Raw genomic sequence first — 22,083 nt, forward strand, 5'->3', positions numbered from 1 at the left:
AGATTGGAGGAAATTTTCGAGGGGTAGAACAGACTGCATGGGCAGTATCTTCCTTCCAGCAGTGGATGTGCTTGAATTTCAGATCTAGGAGTTGCGCATCAGCATATTGGGCCAGGTTTGAGATTATTTTCAATTAGACATTTAGTTTTTTTGACATCTAACACGTTTTGACTTCAGTCACCGTGACCACGCACGCTGTAAAGCACGCGAAACGTCGGATAAATTTAAAATTATGTTAAATAATTGTAAATTTATAATAATACATAACTTTAATCCGGTTAAAAAGTTTTTTCTTTAAATGTGTAAAGCTTATGTCAATAAAAGACAATACTATAGACATTTAGTTGTTTTTTTTTTGTTTATAGAACAGGGAGCAAACGGGCAGGAGACTCATTGATGTTAAGTGAGCGCCCATGGACACTCTCAACGCCTCGCAATTGCGTTGTCAGCCTTTTAAGAATTGATACGCTCTTTTCTTGAAGGACCCTAAGCCGAATTGGTTCGGAAATACTTCAGTGGGCAGCTGGTTCCACTATGTTCAACTGCTAAGGTAATATGTAACCTCGTATCTTCTTTTTGCTATAAATATATCATAGTTCACTTCAAAATGGCGTTCTTATATTGAATTACATTTAAATATATAATGTACGGTATTCATTGGTTCAAGTACCATTTAAACCAGATCACTGGTTCGGAAGCACTTGGTAAATGCACACATAAGATGCCCATTGAGATGCTCTCACGCACGCGACATTCAAAGAATGGGGTAATTCCAAAAACTATTTACGTTCATTTGAAAGAACATATGCGATTTCAGCTTGAGTAGCTACAGGAGAGTTCTCTAAAGTGCAAAGTCAAAGTCAAAGCATTTATTTCAATTAGACCATCTAAAATGGCACTTTTGAACGTCAAAAAAAAATATTTATATATATATATATAGAAGATTCTAGTTGCCCCTTCCAAAAGGTAGTTACGTGTGGAGAAGAATGGGCAAGAAACTCCACACTTACTCTTTTAAAATAGGTTTACAATATTTGTTACATTTGTTAAATAATTATATGTGAAGACAATGTACTCTTAGAATAAACTACTATACTAAAAAAAGTTAGTATACATGTTCCTCACATATTTACAAATATCGAAACCGTAGAATATTAACATTAAAGTGTAATAAAAATATTAAAAAACACAACAAAACAGTGTGAGATAAAAAAAAAAAAATAATAATTACATTTGTAGCATTTATAAATTTAAAAAAAAAATATATAATAATAATAACAAAAATATGTTACAGCAAAAAGTCAGCAACCAATTTGATTTTGTCCAGAAAATAAGAGGTATGCTAATGAGCAATGGACCAGTACCTCTCAGACAGAATTAAGTACATAGATCTAGTATTAATCAATCATAGGAATGGATGGATGGGAAATGGAATAGCGGAATTTGGTGCCTATAGGAGGAGCAGAAGCACACAAGGTAGAAAAAAAAATCCTGGGAGGTAGGCTAATTCGGTGTTATGTGGTGCCTATGTACACGTTGCCAGAAGGCTCACAAGTGTGTTGCCGGCCTTTTTAAAAATTGATACGTTCTTATCTTGAAGGACTCTAAGGCAAATTGGTTGGGACATTCTTCAGTGGGCAGCTGGCTCCGCATGGTGGTGTGCGCGGCGTTTGCGATACGCGTGGTATTTCGTATGCTGCTTCGACATCCGATGATGTCAGCTGCAGGTCGGAACAACTCCTCTGAACACTCTCCATGCGGTAGAAGATGCAGAGGATCCCCGCATTTCAAAGGTGTCAAAACCATATAGCGCGATACAGAATTCATTATTAACTAAGATGTGTACGGGATTTTAACATTCGAGAGCGTGCGACTTGTAGGTATATATGTATGAAGGTATGTTTCTAACTAAAATATTTTTTAAGGAAATATTAAAAAGGTTAGTCGACGTCACAGGAGACCGAAGAGCTGGTGCGGCTTTTGATGCGGCAGAAAAAGCTAATGAATGTGATTTTGTCCTATTCGGTGTCGAGACCCTTGATCTGTGGCGTCCTAGCGCTATAAGGCTTATTAAGGAAATAGCAAAAAGGTTAGTCGACATCACAGAAGACCGAAGAGCTGGCAGCTACCTCGGACAAAGAGTTAGTCTAGCAATTCAAAGGGGGTTGCTGCCAGTATCTTCGGAACCTTGCCTAAAGGGACTCATTTTAATAATATATTTTAGTTATCATATTTTATGGTTAGTTATTGTTTTTATTCTTATATTGTTTTTAAAATTAAGTGTGTTAATAATGTAAATTAAGTAAGTTGATTATAAACTAACTCATAGTAGAAGAAATACTTGCAATATTTTTGGATAAGAGAGATGCGCTCTATTGCCAATAAAAAATTAAAATATGTATTATTGTGTATTATCAATAAACACAAAACCTTTCGATAAACGTTCGTAGTTTTAAAATGAGAAAATGTCGTCGGTAAATATTTTGATGGATTATTTTGTAGCTTTGTTTCGACATCACAAATGTTCAGCAACTAGAAATGCGTCATCTCGCTGCCTTAAGAGCGATACTTGGATATTGCCCTCATTATAAGATGTTTTAAGTGCTTTTGCGCACTTGCTACGCGAACAAAGAAATCGACGCGCGACGTCGCCCCACCGAAACAATTCGTAATATGAAACCGAACGGAAACAAGGACCCCTGACGATTTTCTTTCGTTTGACTCTTGACTAATATTTTTAGCGCATTCAACTCATTGTTCAGGCATATAATTATTCGATTGTTGCGTAAAATCAAAGAATATGCTCCTTTCCCCTGAAGTTGCGAACGGTTAAATCTTCTCACGTTTGAATTAATTGTTAAGTGGTATTTTTGTTTAATAATGAAAATCGGATTTCAATAAGACGTGCAGATAATCATACAAAATGCCTGAGTTGTTTGCTGATAACAGTAGAACCTGCGATTAAACAAAATCGAATACGACTAAAAAGAGTGGCGGAGAGTTATGGCCAGTTCTTCTCTTCTGTTCTACGCCCTTGATTTGACTACTGGCAAATAAATGTAAAATTAGGAGCATTTAATGTTTTTTTATTTTTTTTATTTTGAATTGTCTTTAAAAAAAAAAATTAATGTGTATTTGTTTTTTGATGTTCATAAGTGTACCTACATTGTGTTACCTAGGGTCCTTCAAGAAAAGAGCGTACCAATTCTTAAAAGGCCGCCAGCGCGCTTGCGAGCCTTCTGGCAGTGCGAGTGTCCATGGGCGGTATCACTTAACATCAGGAGAGCCTCCTACCCGTCTGCCTCTTGTAATATAAAAAAAACAAAAAATTGCTAGTTTTTTAATTTTTTAAAACATTTATGTTTACCTAAAGATAGCCTGTAACAACGGTAGATATAGCAGTATGTGGTAACTTTATTAAGAAAATAAAAAACGGATATAAACGCGAATTTATTTCACAGTGACGAACACAAACTTATTTCGTGAACAATTGTCGAACGTTAAATCGCGTCATCAAAACAATAATTGTTTCCCTTAGTGTTGTTGCTTTTAAGAAATCTCAAAATCCCCCTATAAGCAGCCCCTCAATTCTTTTGTCGTCATAATGACTGTGATTTACGAAATAATCACCATTCTCTTAGCTCATGGGGTCGTGAATCAATACGATACCTGTGAGAAATTTTTTATTAGTATTGACCTAAATAACTTTTACATTCTAACACTAATAAAAAAATCCGTGCGTACAAAGTACACATGTCATAGTGAAACTTCTTTGGCAAACTAATTTTTAAATCTTGTTCATAAAACTTTAGATTTCCAAGACTTAGAAGGAGGGAAAAAGGAAGATAAGTTAAGAATTTAATTGTCATTAAAATATTTAAATACAAATAATAAATTTAATTTTTAAATTTATTTCTTCGGTAATAGAAACACGTGGCATTTTAATTTACAATTCGTCATTTGAGATTTGAATAAACTATTTTGCATAAAATATAAAATACTAATCTACTATATAAAAATAAGTCGGGTTTTCCTTCCTGACGCTATAACTCCAGAACGCACGAACCGATTTCCACGGTTTTGCATTCGTTGGAAAGGTCTCGGGCTCCGTGAGGTTTATAGCAAAGAAATTCAGGAAAAATGTCAACAGAAAAGCGGGATCACCTAACGAAATGTTACATAAAACGAAGCCATCTGGTGGCGAAACGGAGTTCGCCGAGTTTGCTAGTATTTCATAAATTCTCTTTACGAAATTTTAATTATAAAAATAGAATTTCTATAATCGCCCTTCTCACTCTCTCTCAATCGGTCTCAATCGCTCTCTGCGATTTCTTCGGGTCTATCAGATAAGTCTCCTGTTCTATGTTTTTTTGATGGCTCTGGCACGGTTTGTGCATTAGCCAGCGTCAAGTCTAAGATTTTTGTATAAATCGCACTTGTAATTTGCCATCCTCGGCCTAGAACGTATTGCTACGTTCTAAACCTTCACAGTCTCCTTTCTTAGGTAGCATACTCACTGCTTGCCTTAGAAATTCGACCGTGCCCTCCATCTACGGTTTAAGCACTCGCCCGGTACCGCACAACCCTCCTAAAGGCCGAGAACAAATTTAAATTAAATTAAAACTTGCCCTCGAACCGGGAATCGAACCCGGTACCCCTCACCTAGCTGCCACTTAATAAGACCGCTAGGCTATGAGGCCCCTGTTCTATGTTTCTAATTTAATTCCAACAATATGACAGGTCATACTGAAAACTTCCACTGGCATTTCTTTCTGCGCGTCAGAACCAGTTTACCCAACTCTGAGATTAGCCGAAGCCGCGAACTGATAGACGTCCCTAGATTTTTATTAGAATACGGGAGCAGGAGCAGAAATTAATAAAGTTCAACAATAACTTAACGTTTAATTAAAACTGCGGCCCCCCATTGCGCCGCTCCGAAGTATTATTTCTACATAATTTGTGATAACCGTAAATTAGAAACAAAGCGATGAATTATAATTACGTGAATCCTAAGTTTTTATGGGAATAAATCTTTTTAATAAACGATGTTGGGAACGCTTGCGTAATTCGGTAGTACAACACAACAAAGAACAAAGCCAACATTGTGGAAGTGGACAGTGTTGAGAGGAGTTGTTCGGATTAATACCACGTGCTAAGTCATGCCCTTAGCCGGCAACGCACTTGCGAGCCCTCGGGCATTGAGAGTGTCCATGGGCGGCGGTATCACTTAACATCATGTGAGCCCCCTGTTCTATAAAAAAAAAAGTTTCATCATCGGTCAAGGCAGAATACAAAAGTCGTTCGTTCCACAACTGAGCGATTTTTAAAACAGTTTTTGCCGCGCACCACTACTATGTGGAATCAGCTGCCCACTGAAGTATTTCCAAACCAATTCGACTTAGAGACCTTCAAGAAAAGAGCGTACCAATTCTTAAAAGGCCGGCAACACACTCGCGAGCTGTATGGCATTGAGAGTGTCCATGGGCGGCGGTATCACTTAACATCAGGTGAGCCTCCTGCCCGTTTGCCCCCTGCTCTATAAAAAAAAAAGTTTCATCATCGGTCAAGACAGAATACGAAATTCGTTCGTTCCACAACTGACAGATTTTTATCACAGTTTTTGCCGCGCACCACCACTTTGTGGAACCAGCTGCCCACTGAAGTATTTCCGAACCAATTCGACTTAGGGTCCTTCAAGAAAAGAGTACCAATTTTTAAAAGGCCGGCAGCGCGCTTGCGAGCCTTCTGGCAGTGCGAATGTCCATGGGCGGCGGTATCACTTAACATCAGATGAGCCTTTCCCGTCTGCTTCCTGTAACATAAAAAAAATATAAAGAAGAAATGAGACGTGCATTAGGCACGGCACGGCATCATAATAATAAATTTCTATGAATTAAGCATTAATACACAAGAAACACATCAGTCTAAACAGATCTCTATCTGCAGTAAACGACGCTTTGAGTACATTTTTTTTTATGTAATAGGAGGCAAACGGGCAGGAGGCTCACCTGATGTTAAGTGATACCGCCACCCATGGACACTCACAATGCCAGAAGGCTCGCAAGTACGCTCTTTTCTTGAAGGACCCTAAGTACGATTGGTTCGGAAATACTTCTGTGGGCAGCTGGTTCCACATAGTGGTGGTGCGTGGCAAAAACTGCCTTAAAAACGCTCTGTTGTGGAACGACGGACGTCGAGGTGATACGGATGGTATTTTGTATTTTGCCTTGACGTCTGATGATGAAACTCAGCTGCAGGTATTAGACCGAACAACTCCTCTGAACACTCTCCATGGTAAATGCGGTAGAAGATGCAGAGAGATCCCACATCTCTACGCAACGCCAAGGGATCAAGCCGCACGGAAAGTGACTGGTCGTCGACGATTCGAACCGCTCTTCGTTGAATACGGTCAAGTGGAAGGAGCTGGTACTGGGGAGCTCCCGCCCAGAGCTGAGAGCAGTACTCCATGTGGGGCCGAATTTGCGCTTTATATAGATGCAAGCGGTGGCCCGGAGTGAAGTACCGTCTCGCCTTGCTGAGCACACCAAGCTTTTTGGAGGCTAATTTAACCTTTCCTTCCAGATGACCGCGAAACTGAACGTGCGAAGCAGATCCATGACATTTTCCATGTCTTCAGGCGTAAAATGCTGCAGCCACTGTTGATCCGTCACCAATAATAACAATTGCAAAGTAGAAATATAATAACTTTTTAAATTGCATATTTGAAATTCTTAATCTAATCTACATATTATACACTTACATATTTCCTGTAAGTGTTTGTATGTGTTAAGTTAGTGTGCCTTTTTAAAATAAATAAAACATCTTAAATACGACCGATCCTGCTGATACGAGGCATGCCTTTTAAGTTTTGTCGTTTGCAGAAAAAAACACAACTAGAACCTTATAGTACTTTTTATTATTTTTCAAAGTATTCACCACGTAGCTTAATACACTTTTCCATTCGCTCAAACCAGTTATTATAACATTAATTCCACTCTAAAGTGGAGGTGTTCAAAATGGCTGATTTGAAAGCGTCGACTGCTTCTTCACCGGACTGGACCTTTGACCACGAAGACTTTTCTTAATTTTTGGAAATGTAAAGAAATCGTTAGGGCTTAGGTCAGGACTGTATGGAGGATGGTCAAGAATTTCTACTTTTTCCTGCTTCAAATACTGAATTGTTTGACGAGCGCTGTGTGAGCTTGCGTTGTCGTGGTGCAGGATGATGCGTCGCTTTAAGTTAGATTTTCGAAGTTTGGCGATGACTTGTGGTAAACAAACTGTGGTATACCACTCTGCGTTAACCGTTCTACGATCTTCAAGTGCAGTAGTCGCAACATGGCCGGTTTTTCCAACGATCGTCGCCACCATCATCTTCGAAGTGCTTCGAGAACGAACGAGTTTAGTCGGCTTTGGCTCGTCTTGAAAGACCCAGATTGTAGATTGTTGTATGGAATCAGGATCGTAGGCATAGATCCAAGATTCGTCATCACTGATGATGTCGTAGACGTGATTTGACTCTCTTCGGTTGAACCTTTGCAGAGTTTTCTTACACCATCTGACGCGGGCCGCCTTGTGATCGTCGGAAAGCAGATGCGGTATCCAACGGCAAACTAGCTTTCTCAGACCAAGCGCTTCATGCAAGATCTTCTGAATGGTTGTCCCTGAGATGCCTAATAGAGCCTCTATCTCTCGATACGTCACATGACGATCTTCGAGAATTAGTTGTCTCACAGCAATGATGTTTTCTTCAGTGAAGGCGGATTTTGGGCGTCCTTCGCGAGATTTGTCACTAACACTAGTATATCCACGCTGGAATTCTAAATACCAGCGTTCGACAGTCCGCAGACATGGGGCTTCATCACTGAACACAGATATCAGCTCTTCAAAACACTGAAGCCGTGTCAGGCCTCTTCTAAAGTTGTAGAAAATTATTGCACGAACATTTTCCTTAGAAAGATTCATTTTCGTACGTAACTTGACAGATTCAAATCGACGCTGTGACTAAACAATAGCATTAACCCTAATACTTTTAACTGTTTTGAGATTCAAAATGTAAACACATTCAAATATAGTATAGGTCCAAATTCAAAATTGCCGGGAAATATGGAAACGACAGAACTTAAAAGGCATGCCTCGTATACTTGTTCTCTATGTATTGAAGCTCCAGAGAAAAGAGCTTAGCAGAGCGAAACCACACATATATCCACGGTACATAGGCACGCGTTGTGGTTATATTTCATCGAATTTTCCACGGTTATTTATTTATTTATTAAGGGTCGTAATAAATTGCGTTAAGTGGGGCGGCCGGAGTCCCGCGGAGCTCTGCGGGGGTGCCCATAACCTCGGGAAAAACGCGGCTGGGCCATAAGTGCCTCTACACAAACCAATATTACTATAAGGGTTGAACTACAAATGTAATTTACTTAAATGAGTTTTTATTGGAAAAATTCGAAGGATATTACTTCATAAACATGTACGAGACACGTGGCAGCGTAGATTAAAGAGTTAAAAGTCGGCAATATATACTTTAAACTAAATAGAATTTATGTTACACTTAATGTAAGAGAATAATAATAAATCATATTTAATTTTTCAAATGTAAACTGAACTTAATTGACTATAATGACTCCTTTTCCAGTCTTTGATTATTTAATTGTAATTAATTATTTGCATGCAATCAAAAATTATTTTTAATAATGCCAAAGAAGTATAACTTCTGACGCGCGTACATAAGTACACGCACCCTTTTTTATATATATATATAATGATCATAGCTTTAAACCAAAGACGCTATTGAAGAATATATTGTTTTTTTTTATTATGGCTCTGGCACGGTTTGTGCATTAGCCAGCGTCAAGTATGAGATTTTTTTTATAATTCGTGCTTTTTGCCTTAGAAATTCGACCATGTCCTCCATGTACGGTTTAGGCACTCGCCCGGTACCGCACAACCCTCCCAAAGGCCAAGACCAAATTTAAATTAAATTAAAACTTGCCCTCGAACCGGGAATCGAACCCGGTACCCTAGCTGCCACTTAATAAGACCGCTAGGCTATGAGGCCCCCAATATATTGGTTATTATGAAATATATATGTACAAAGAATATATTTTATTATAAATTTTAATTTAATGCGGAACTATAAACGGCTCAAATATAAAAGTATTTCCTCCAATTTGGTTTTTGTGCCCTTTGGAGTACTCTTGGGCCGTAGGGATCAAGTGCACTGCTAATTAAAGATTTAAGTTGTCGCGTAGCAGTACCGGTGACCCCAGAGCTGGTTATTCCTCGAATAAGTATCGCAATACAGCGTGGAAATGCTTTAAAGGTACACTGCCACAGGGACCAAACTTTTTAAACATAAATAATTGTTTGAAACATTCAATACTCCAGGAAGCTTCAGAATCTCACCCTAAGATCTGACTTTACCTTATCTTGAAGGTATTTATTTATTTATTTATTTATGCTTTACTTATTACCTTATTCACAAACATACACATAACAAAAGTACAAAAAACATGTTACAAAAAGTTATAAGGCAACGGGCGGCCTTATCGCTAACAAGCAATTTCTTCCAGGCAACCCTAATGTGGAATAATGAAAAAGAAACACCGACAGAGGGTAGAGAGTACAAGAATTGTAAAAATTATTAACAAAAAAAAACTCAAAATAACCCGTTACTATATCTAAAAAAAGTAAAGTCTAAAGGAAAATAACAATAATAATAAATAAAAGTATGTATAGACAAAAATTTAAAATACAATCAAAAGGTTATCAGAGTCAACAATAATTAATATATATAAGCAGAGGCAGCTAATTACGAGGCAGAAAGAAAATGATCAAGAAGAAGCTTTTTCAATAAATTTAAGGACTGAGCCCGTCTAATGTCAATTGGAAGAGAATTCCATAGCAGAATACTTTGCACAGTAAAGGAGGAGTGATTGAATTCAGTTTTATGAATAGGAGTTTTATGAATAGGTACATCGAATTAAACAGTCAAATAATATTATTAATAAAAGTTCAGACAATTTCACTGATTTATTGATTAGGAAAGTACACAAGGGAGTCTATCAAGATCTCGCCAATCAACTCCATTGAATTTTGAATAACGTTGTAATTGATAATTTTGCTATATCGCTATTTTGATCGCATATTCATGATCGCAATAACTAATTTGTAACCATTCTCTGAAATCAGTATCTATAGAGATATTTTTTTCGCCTATCTGCTACTTTGAATGGTTCAGTGAATAGGCTATCTCGCTCTTACAACTTGATTACTAACATCGATGAAAATATTGTTTTTTTTAATAATGACAATTCACACCAATTGACCGAGTCCCATGCTAAGCTGGTGAAGCTTGTGTTATGGGTACTAGGCAACGGATATACATACATATTATAGATAGATAGACACATAAATATGTACATATTTAAACACCCAAGACCTAAGCACAACACCAAATGCTCATTACATCGATGTTCGTCTCAGCCGGGGTTCGAACCCGGGACCCATGGATTCAGGGGTACTAACCACTAGACCAATGAGTTGTCATATATTTTACCACTTACCGTAACTTTGTTTATCATGCTCTTCGTGAGGTTTTAGTTTTCATTTAGTGTTGATTATTGTTATTTTTACTTAATTTGTTATCTTTTTAGTTTAAGTTATTTTTAATTTTTAGTTTTTATTTTTGGTTGTTTGTTAATTTTTTTCCTTTGATAGTAGTGCTTATGTTGTAATATAATTAATGTGTATGTGTGTTAAATTTTTGTCATATTTTCTTGAATTTAGTATAGTAGTTTTATTCTAGGAGTACATTGTCTTCACATATAATTATTTCACGAATGTATACAAAATATTGTAAAACCTATACCTATTAAAGGAGTAAGTGTGGAGTTTCCTGCTCATTCTTCTCCACACGAAACAACCTTTTGGAAGGGGCAACTAGAATCATCTTTCTTTGAAATAAATGATTTGACTTGACTTGACTTGCAGAGAGTCGATTTTAACTGCTGAAAATTCGTAAGAGGGGTATCATAACCTCTTTCTTTGAGATGGCTTATAATAAATAAACCTAAAATATAATAATAACTATAAACCCGATAATAAAAATAAGACTCTTACGAGGGACTGAAATCGCGTAATATGAAAATGCGTTATAAGAGTACCGTGTTATAAGGAGCTGTACTGTATTTTCTGATGTAAGTGAATGTTCTTAATTTTTTTTTATAGAATGGGGGGCAAACTTGCAGGAGGCTTACCTGGTGTTAAGTGATAGCGCCGTCCATGGACACTCTCAATGCAAGAGGGCTCGAGAGTGCGTTGCCGGCCTTTTAAGAATTGGTACGCTCTTTTCTTGAAGGACCCTAAGTCGAATTGGTTCGGAAATACTTCAGTGGGCAGCTGCCCTGCGATTCTGTAACTTACTTTTCGAACTCACACAGCGGTTTTCGCATCGTCGGTCATCGTAATATCCGATAAACAATAAACTACAAGCTCCCACCTTTGCAGAATGCCAAATCATAAAATGACTGCTTCACGACTGATTTGAGAGCGACCGACGATGCGAAAACCGCTGTGTGAGTTCGAAAAGTGAGTTACAGAATCGCAAGGCTGATTCCACAAAGTGGAATCTTAATGAAATTACTTAAATCGTAAATCACACGAAAGGTATTTGAAATGAAGAAACAAAAACTGATTCTCACAACTCTTTGATAACAGTATTCAAATTGTCACCGACTTTTTTTAAGCCACAAATTTAAATAATCGCACCGTCAAACGGCCCATTTGTCGCGGTATAGCTTTCCGTGAGTACTTTTTTAAGCTATTTTCAAAATTTCGATTCGTCGCGTCCGATCTGACGCGGCGCGGTGACTTTGATCGGTTTTTGTGGGCGTCGGTGGCACTCCCTATTACTAGCTGTACTTTCGCCCATGTATTTTTATTATTACGACCATATACTATAATTTTTAAAAGGAAAACCTTGGGATAGTCTGCGGAAATAATCTATATGGAGAACGGATAAGAACCTAGAATGTTCCGCGCTTTATAATTTATTAATTGTTTACACTAATATCGGAAAATAATATATTTTAGTCAACCTGGAATGTGATTGCTTGGCACCATAAATTTAAGTTAGATGTAATATTACGTATATACGTATAAACACCAAAATTAACCCCCCTAATGTTTTTTTTGTTTTCTGTACCTTTAATTATGTACTTAAAACGGCTGGCTCGAGCTGGATGCAACTCACCTATGACAGAGGTTCCTGGAAATCCTGCCGAGGGGAAATTAGGAAATAGATATTACTTAATACAGATAAAAATTAAAATAGGATTGTTTACATTGATTTTGCAAGAAATAAAAGGCTTTTTTATCTTTTTATATTCTACTGTACGTGTATGTCACTGAACTGCTCTTAAACGGCTGGACCGATTTGAACCAAATTTCTTATTTCTGATTAACATAAATGACCTCCCATTCTTTGTCAACGAAGTTCATGAGATGGTATTGTTTGCTGATGACACTTCACTTCTATTTAAAGTGAATAGGAATAACGTTATTGGACGATGTAAACAATTCTATCTCTCGTATAGTTAACTGGTTTAATATAAATAACTTACTGCTTAATGAGAATAAAACAAAATGTATTAGATTTACAACTACTAGCGTAAAGCGAGATATTGGTAACCTGAAAATTAAGGACAGTGAACTAAACTTTGTTGACAAAACTGTTTTTCTAGGCATAACAATAGATAGTAAACTCCAATGGGGCCCACACATAGAGACTCTTTCGAATAGGCTGAGCTCTGCAGCATATGCAGTAAAGAAAATCCGACAGTTTACTGATAAGGACACGGCTAAAATTGTGTATCATAGCTACTTTCATAGCGTTATGTCGTACGGCATTTTACTGTGGGGTGCTGCTGCAGAGGTTCAATCCATATTTGTGCTACAGAAGCGGGCTGTTCGGGGTATTTGTTGTGTTTCTCCGAGGGAGTCGGTACGGAATAAGTTTAAGGAAATAAATATTATGACACTATCTGGTCAATATATTCTTGAAGCCTTGTTGTATGTCCAAAAAAATATAAACGATTTTAAAACAAATGGTGACTTTCACAAGTATAATACGCGAAATAGAACTAACTTGAGTGTACGACCAACTAGGCTCCAAAAGATAAACCACTCCTTATATGGAAATTATATTCGTTTTTACAACAAACTCACAAGCGAAATTAGAGAATGATCACTAAATAAATTCAAAGCCCTCGTTAAACGAAAATTAATCAACAAAGCTTTTTATAAATTTGTGGACTATCTACTTAAATGATCCTAATCCTTGGGATTGATTTGCTCCAGTTCAAACAATTTGTATGACAATACTTGGCGATTAAAAAGAGTGGCGGAAAGTTTCTTGCCAGTTCTTCTTACCCGCTCTACGCCCTTGACTTGCGAATTGGTAGTAAATGTAAATTTACGATTAATTTAAATTGACGATTCAAAAGTGTACTTGGTTACCCACTTGAATAAAGATATTTTGAGTTTGAGTTTGAGATTGAACAAATTTATCTGGCGCCCTGGAATCAGCCCGGCAGATGGCGCTGAAGTCGGTACTGGCATACTTTGTTTAATATCCTAATCGCTTGAATTTTCATGCAGGACAACGTCTGTCGAGTCCGCTAGTTTATTATATAATTTACAATTTAAAGTTCTTGTAATAGAAAAGAAGCCCATAAGAAAATTTAGTTAAGTTATCAAAGAATTTGATTTGATTTTACAGAGATATAAGATCAATCTTATTATACTTATACATACTTATATTATTAAAAAAAATTTATTGGACAATTCACACCAATTGTCCTAGTCCCATGCTAAGCTGGTGAAGCTTGTGTTATGGGTACTAGGCAACGGATATACATACATATTATAGATAGATAGATAGACATATAAATACATATTTAAACACCCAAGACCTAAGCACAACACCAAATGCTCATCACATCGATGTTTGTCTCAGCCGGGGATCGAACCCGGGACCCATGGATTTGCAGTCAGGGGTACTAACCACTAGACCAATGAGCCGTCAAATTAACAGTGATATGCTCAAGCTTCTGTTTAGTTTCTGAAATGTTTATGTCCTATCATAATTGACGTGTGTGTGTAATTTGCAGTGATATTTTCTTGTACATATTTAAGCATACATATTTCGATTCCATGAGAGAGGGCCCGGGTGCTGGTATGGAATGCAACCTGTTCAGACACACTAGCCTCTTCCCATCTACATGGAACCAACAACAGAGCTGGTGCGGCTTGTGATGTGGCTGAAAAAGCTAAAGCATCCAAATACGGTCTAGGCTAATGGTCGGTCGAATATGATTTTGTCCTATTCGGTGTCGAGACCCTAGATCTGTGGGGTCCTAGCGCTATAAGGCTTTATAAGGAAATAGCAAAAAGGTTAGTCGACTCACAGGAGATCGAAGAGCTGGCAGTTACCTCGGACAAAGATTTAGTCTAGCTATTCAAAGGGGGAACGCTGCCAGAATCTTCGAAACCTTGCCTAAAGGGACTCCTTTTAATAATATATTTTATTTACTGTATTTTAAGGTTAGTTATTTAAATTTAAATATTAAGCATATATGTTGTTTTAGGACTATAATAAATATATAATAAAATCTAATCGAAAGTTCTTATAATAGAAAAAATTAATTAATTATCCACAATCGATACCGCAAATCATTGAAAATACGAGTTAAAGCAAAAAGAGGCAATCGTCAACGTTTTGTACGCTGTGCGTTTCGAATCGTTTCATTTCCATTTCGTTTTTGCTGCGGCATGTGGCAGAGATCTGTTGATTTCCAACTATTAATTACATCTATTGTGATATTATAATCGATCTTTGATACGTAAATAATAGATAGTTTTTGAACGAAATTCCTTTGAACATATTGTTTGTAATGAAACACATGACCACAGATATGTAATGAAATAACATGCCGTAGAGTTTATAACTTACGTGCTCCTAAAGACAATATTCTAAAGAAATTTAACTTTATTTGTATTGTTTTAAATTAAGATTGGTAATGGTATCATTTTTCAGTGTTACTTTATATAAATGCTTGAATGAACTAAAAGCTTCATTATTTTTGTGTACATATAAAATAAAACACAAATGAATTCTCATTTTTCGGTCATAAATAAAAAACAAAACACAAGCCAGAGTTTTTTGAGTTTAGAGTACGTTTATATATCACTGTTATTATAGCTAATAGGCATATAATATAGCAACCTGTATATAATTAAAATCTGGCGGTAATTTAAGATTTTTTTTCCAATTTACGAAACATGGTATATCGAATTATAAACAGAATATAATATAAAATTGTCATATGTAATACCACAAGAGCTTCAAAATTATCGGGTATTTCCCGATAGGTTCGTTGCAAACAATTAATATAGTTGTCATGACGACTAAGTCGTCATGACGACTATATTTGTTTGCAACGAACCTTGAGGGAAATACCAGATAATTTTGAAGCTCGAGTGGTATTCGGGGGATTATTTTTCCGACCCAAATATCGGCCAATAGAATTGCACCATTCGACGTCACGTGGTACAACCTACATGGTATTATACTGAAAATTTTTTGTGAAAATTTTCTCTGGTCGTTGCTTCAAGAAAAGTATTAAGTAGTTGTTTTATTCATTATGAAATTCTTATTTGTTAACTGTACATTTCGTCTCATGGTGCAATTCTATTGGCCGACATTTGGGTCGGAAAAATAATCCCCCGAATACCACTCGAGCTTCAAAATTATCTGGTATTTCCCTCAAGGTTCGTTGCAAACAAATATAGTCGTCATGACGACTTAGTCGTCATGACAACTATATTTGACTTGTAACTTGTAACTTGATCAAATAATTTCTACATAACACCCACATTATAATTAAACTATTGTTGCACAATAAGAATACTTACCGTTTCAGCATAGGAAAGGATGAGATTTTTTTTATAGAATAGAGGCCAAACGGGCAGGTGGCTCACCTAATGTTAAGTAATACCGCCCATGGACACTCTCAATGCCAGAAGGCTTGCTATTGCATTTTAAGAATTGATATGATCTTTTCTTGAAGGACTCAACGTCGAATTGGTTCGGAAATACTTCAGTGGGCAGCTGGTTCCAAAACTGTCAGACGTGAATGAAACTACATACTAAAACCCTCTAACTAGGCGTTATAACAACGGTCCGTTACTAAACGTAGGGACAGTATTATTATTTCAAATCCTTTAATTATATATTATAAAATTGTTTTGAATACAGGTAAACTCCACTCCAAAGTAACAACATTAAAAATTTAATTTTTATTAGCTTTTATCCATTCACCTATAATCTGCAGACATTAAAATACTAATTTAAACATAAGCTAATATAAAAAAGGCCAATTTTAATTAATAATTCGCACCGATGCTCGACTGATCCACTCATTAAATCGCATGATGCGCGGGCGACGACGTGAATAAATTGCTCAATTTACTTCCGAGCAAATGGTGCATTTAATTATTTATTATGCTCCATTCATTATACGACACGACAACGACTATCGTATCGTATTTATATAGGGATAAAAACTCGGAGCGGCTTCATCCGTTGGCGTTGCGTAGAGATGTGGGATCTCTGGATCTTCTACCGTATTTTCTAGAATGTTCAGAGGAGTTTTTCGGATTAAGCAGCAGCTAACTTTTATCATAAATACCACGCGTATCACCTCGACGTCCTTCGTTTCACGACTGAGCATTTTTAAAGCAATTTTTGCCGCGCACCACTATATGGAATCAGTTCCGCATTAGAGCGATATTTGTGGTTTGGGAAGACTGAGAAATATATTTTTGACGTGACAACGTCTTATAATTCGATGGAGCCAGCTGCACGCACGAAAAAACATGACTCATGCGGCGTTACCTCGCTCTGAGGCGTTCCATTTAAGGCTTGAAGTGCAAGCGAGAGCGCGAAGCGACAGAGAGGCACAATCGGACTCCGCGCTCTTCAGCGTTCGACATCTGTCTCTTTCCTACTTGAGTGAGCGATTCGTGTCACGTTCAACTATCGTCAGTAAACCGACTTTACAGACTTTACTTTTAGTAGCAAAATTAGTAAGTATTACAAGGTATATAATTTAGTATATATATGACGATTGAGTAATAGGCATAGCGGGGAAGTATTGGAAAATTGTGGCGGATGAGATGCCAGTGAAAATTTTATTACGTCGTTATCGTGAGATGTAAATGCACGCGGTGCATGCGTGTACGTTCTGCTCCTTGTGTACGCCGAAGCCACAGCAGGAGCCTGCGATGATACCTTTGCTTATACGCAGACTCCTTGTTGTAATTTAATTTGTACTATTTTAATCAGCGTGCTTATGACCGTGTATTAGTCATTAAATTTGACGACTCATTGGTCTAGTGGTTAGTACCCCTGACTGCGAATCCATGGGTCCCGGGTTCGATCCCCGGCTGAGACGAACATCAATGTGATGAGCATTTGGTGTTGTGCTTAGGTCTTGGGTGTTTAAATATGTATTTACATGTCTATCTATATATAATATGTATGTATATCCGTTGCCTAGTACCCATAACACAAGCTTCACCAGCTTAGCATGGGACTAGGTCAATTGGTGTGAATTGTCTTTAAAAATTAAAAAAAAAAAAAAACGATTTTGCCTCACGTTTCTACGTCTACTCATGATTACTTTCATCTAAAGGCAAGAGATATTAAATAATTTGTAGATTTTTCTGCACAGAGTGTTGGACTCACTAAACCCCTCCCACCAATTACGCAACTGTTGGGGAAACTTGGGGTCGCGTTATTCTACCAAGACATTGGCCTTGGCGTTGCGTGGAGATGTGGGATCTCTTTGCAACTTCTACCGCATTTACCATGAAGAGCGTTCAGAGGAGTTGTTCGGACTAATACCAGCAGCTGAGTTTCATCATCAGCGGAGCGTTGACGAGCTTCTACGCTCGTATAAGTTCGCAGTTCTATGCAGTGTATTAAAGTGACCGTTCCTCTGTCTTGATGCAACCATCGATGACACCCAGAATCTTTTTTCTCAGTCGATGGTGAATGAGTAACGGAAATAGCAATGTCAGAATCCATGTTGACACTGACACGACGCCACTACCAGCCTTGCGATTCTGTAACTCACTTTTCGAACTCACACAGCGGTTTTCGCATCGGCGGTCGCTCTGAAATCAGTCGTGAAGCAGTCATTTTATGATTTGGCATTCTAATTAACAATAAACTCCAAGCTTCCACCTTTTCAGAAAGTTAGTTCTAAAAGTGTGTGAGTTCGAAAAGTAAGTTACAGAATCGCAGGGCAGTTCGAGCGTAAAGGCCGATTTACATTATCTTAGTGTTTAGCAGAGTGCTTTAGGATAGTAGGTACTTTAGTTGAAACATGTAAACGCTACGCTAAAGAACTTGCCTTTCAAGTTGTACTAAAGCACTCTCCTAAACACTAAGATAATGTAAATCGGCCTTTACGCCGTAACACGCCGAAATATGCCAGTTTACGCGCGTCCGGTTTTTAAAAGCTTATGCTTACCGTATACGGTCAGAAAAATACGCTAGTCTAAAACCGCTAATGTACTTACTATCTTTTGTTGCATGCATGTAACCAACATTGGTACTATACATTCGAAAGTGTCTTTCGATTAATAACACGATTCAACCTTTCGCCCTTAACAGTACCTGAATTAATTAATTCCCAACCTGTCAGCTAACCATGACTATTGATATCGGTTCTCTGACATCGCCGACGACTTTTTGCCGACGATTCAAAACGAATTAGATTCGGCTAAATGATAGTTATCATTGTAAGTTTCTCAAGATGTTTCGTCTTTGCCACGGTTTAAAGCGATACAGAAAGAATTCAAGAAGTCATACATATATTTTACTCCAGAAAATAGTAAACTTTGAAGCGGCTGAAAAAGTTTAGCTTTTTAGCATCCAAATACAGTCTAGGCTCCGAATATGATTTTGTCCCATTCGATGTCGAGACCCTTGGTCCGTGGGGTCCTAGCGCTATAATTTTTAAGGACATAGCAAAAAGGTTAGTCGACATCACAGCAGACCGAAGAGCTGGCAGCTACCTCGGACAAAGAATTAGTCTAGCTATTCAAAGGGACGCTGCCAGTATCTTCGGAACCTTGCCTAAAGGGACTCCTTTTAATGATATATTTTAGTTTATGTTAAGTTTAGTTATTTATTTCAATGTATATTATTTTATTTTTATGTTTAATTCGTTAATATATAATTATTAAATTATAATACGGTCGCAGCTTTAATTATTTTATATTTATTGGAAAAACATATTTTTCTACATTACTTTTCATCACAGCGTAAATTTAATTTCACAGTAAACAATGAAATACTTTTAATTAAAATAGTGTATTAAAACTTCGTTGAATCACTATTTTTCCTATGTCTAAATTAAAGAATCTTTTTAGTTATTAATAACATCTATTAAAATTTAATTCTTTAGTCTGAAGGGCTGAACACCATCTGGCATTTCGTTCAATAGCGGTGTCCTGCGGTGGCATTGTTCATGGTAATTTGTTGCTTACATCACTCGAAAAACACCCAGTAAATAATTACGTTATTTTTAATCTGCAGGGACCCGTTGGCTATTTTAAAAGAATTGCGTTTTGTCATCCGAATCATTAGACAAATTCTAGCCGTAAAAGTGGACTCAGTATCCGCACTTATTCGAAGTCAAAGTCAAAAATCATTTATTCATGTAGGTAACACAATGTACACTTATGAACGTCAAAAAAGAAATATACCTACAGCGGCCTTCACACATAACTGTATCTTGCTTATAGACGGATAAGTTCCAATAAGCAATCAAAATTATCGCCGTCCATCCTTAGGTAATTTTTAAAATCTTCTGCATAGTTTTCTCGTATTTCTTTTAACATGGGTAAATGTCCAAATTTTCGTCTATATTTCTTAACCCATACGCGTCTCCTTTTTAGATTATTAAAACCAACCACAAAACCAGCTAACGCGATCACTAGACGTGTATCTACAACGAAAACTGAAAGAAAACTTTTAAAATTGGTTGAAATTCCACGCGCCATTCCATACTGCGATCTAAACTCTCGAAAAGCATTTATACGTACAGTTTTATCTGCAGGAAAGCGAAATAGACAGTTTGAACTGCAGTTCAAACTGTTATTACAATTGAAGCGTAAAGTAGAAGCACAGATCAGCGCGCGGTCTAGTCTGCACAGATTTATCTGCAGATTGGTGCGCAGTTCCAGAAATGCCATTCCGAACTGCACGTGTGAAGGCCGCTATTAAATACTTCTAATTTTACATTTACTGCCAGTTCTCAAATCAAGGGGGTAGAACGGAAGACAAGAACTTAGCCTCTCACTAGGTCCGTTGTGCGTAAAGGCTACCTAACTAAGCCCAGCTCCTTCCAGAAGCACAGAAGTATCCTGGGCACTTTGCAGGCTTCACGGAGTGACCTCACTGCTCTGAAGATTTCTGTACGCTGTTAGCCACAGCCTCACATTACAGGACTACGTGGGTGACTGATTAATTTACGCTAAAATAACCTCTGCACTTGGGGCTGTCTGTCGCGCCTAGGACAAAGAGATGTTTATTAAGGAGACAGTGGCCCGTAATTGCTCTATGATTATTTTGAGATTAGTTCTGTTGAGGCTTAGAAGTCGCTTTGTGATTAGCGAGATAACTGCTGCCATTTTGGAATGTCTGCAGATGTTGGAGTTCTGCAGATCTTTGGCGGATCAAGGCTCGCACTTCTAGCCATAAATAAAAGGTTGATAAATTAACTTAATGAAATAGGCTGGAACAACCTCCAATCCGCGACATCCAAGGTATTAGGTATTTCAAACTCAACTCAAAATAATTTTATTCATATAGGTAGGTAAACAAGTACAATTATGAACGTCATTGAAAGATGTTAAATTGATTTTAAATTTACATTTACTACCAGATCGGTAGTCTAGCGGTAGAGTGGGCAAGAACTGGCAAGAAACTCTCCGCCACTCTTTATAATCGCCAAGTTTTGAGTCATACAAATTGTTTGAACTGAAGCAAATCAATCCCAAGGATTAGGATCATTAAAATATTAAATAATCTAATATTTCTGAAGCAGTGTTGGCCTAATGGCTTTAGCGTGCGACTCTCATACCTGAGGTCGTAGGTTCGATCCCCGACTGTGCCAAGTATCAAGAAAAGAGCGAACCAATTATTAATAGGCCGGCAACACACTCGCGAGCCCTCTGGCATTGAGAATATCCATAGGCGGCGGTATCACATACCACTAGGCAAGCTATCCTGCACGTTTGCATATTCTATAAAAAAAAGTATGATACTCTATTTAAATTTTGACCTTCACAAGAACATTGATATTTTTCTCTTGCAAATGGCTGCATCACAAGTCACTTTTATGGGCTATGGGCCCATGAGTCATGGCTCTAATCTTATTTATTATATCCAGGTGGAAATGTCTATGGGGACTGCTGTCGAAAGTTGCAGGGAAGTGTAATCATGATGGGCAAGGTCGAGGGCAAAAGATGCGCTGGCAGAAGGAGGAAGTCGTGGCTCCGCAATATTAGAGAAAGGATGCGAGTGGCCAGCGTAGAACAGCTGATGCGCTTGGTGAAAAATAAGAAGTATGACGAGCTGACCGCCAATCTCCAGTAGTGGAGAGGCACTTCAAGAAGAAGAATAAGTATCCACATCTCAATCTCTGCTATTCATAGTAATACCCAAAAAGGGCATTCCTACATGACAGCAGGAGGCAGCTTCCGCGTTCTACCGGAGGTCTCAGTGGCTTGATTAGACTCCTTCAGATCCTTCATCAGTGCTGGAAGCAGGAGATTGGTGTTTACTATTTTTTTCTCCTCTCGTACAGAACGTTTATTCCTTCAACTGCTGCAAGTATTAAATCTTACCCTACGACTAGTTCTTCCTTCGCAAGTGCCATTTAAAGAACATCCATTGATGCCCAGCCGGGATTCGTGCGAGGGTTGAGAATCGTGTGAAAA

Source organism: Pieris napi, chromosome 24, assembly GCF_905475465.1.
Source record: "Pieris napi chromosome 24, ilPieNapi1.2, whole genome shotgun sequence".
Classification (NCBI taxonomy): domain Eukaryota; kingdom Metazoa; phylum Arthropoda; class Insecta; order Lepidoptera; family Pieridae; genus Pieris; species Pieris napi.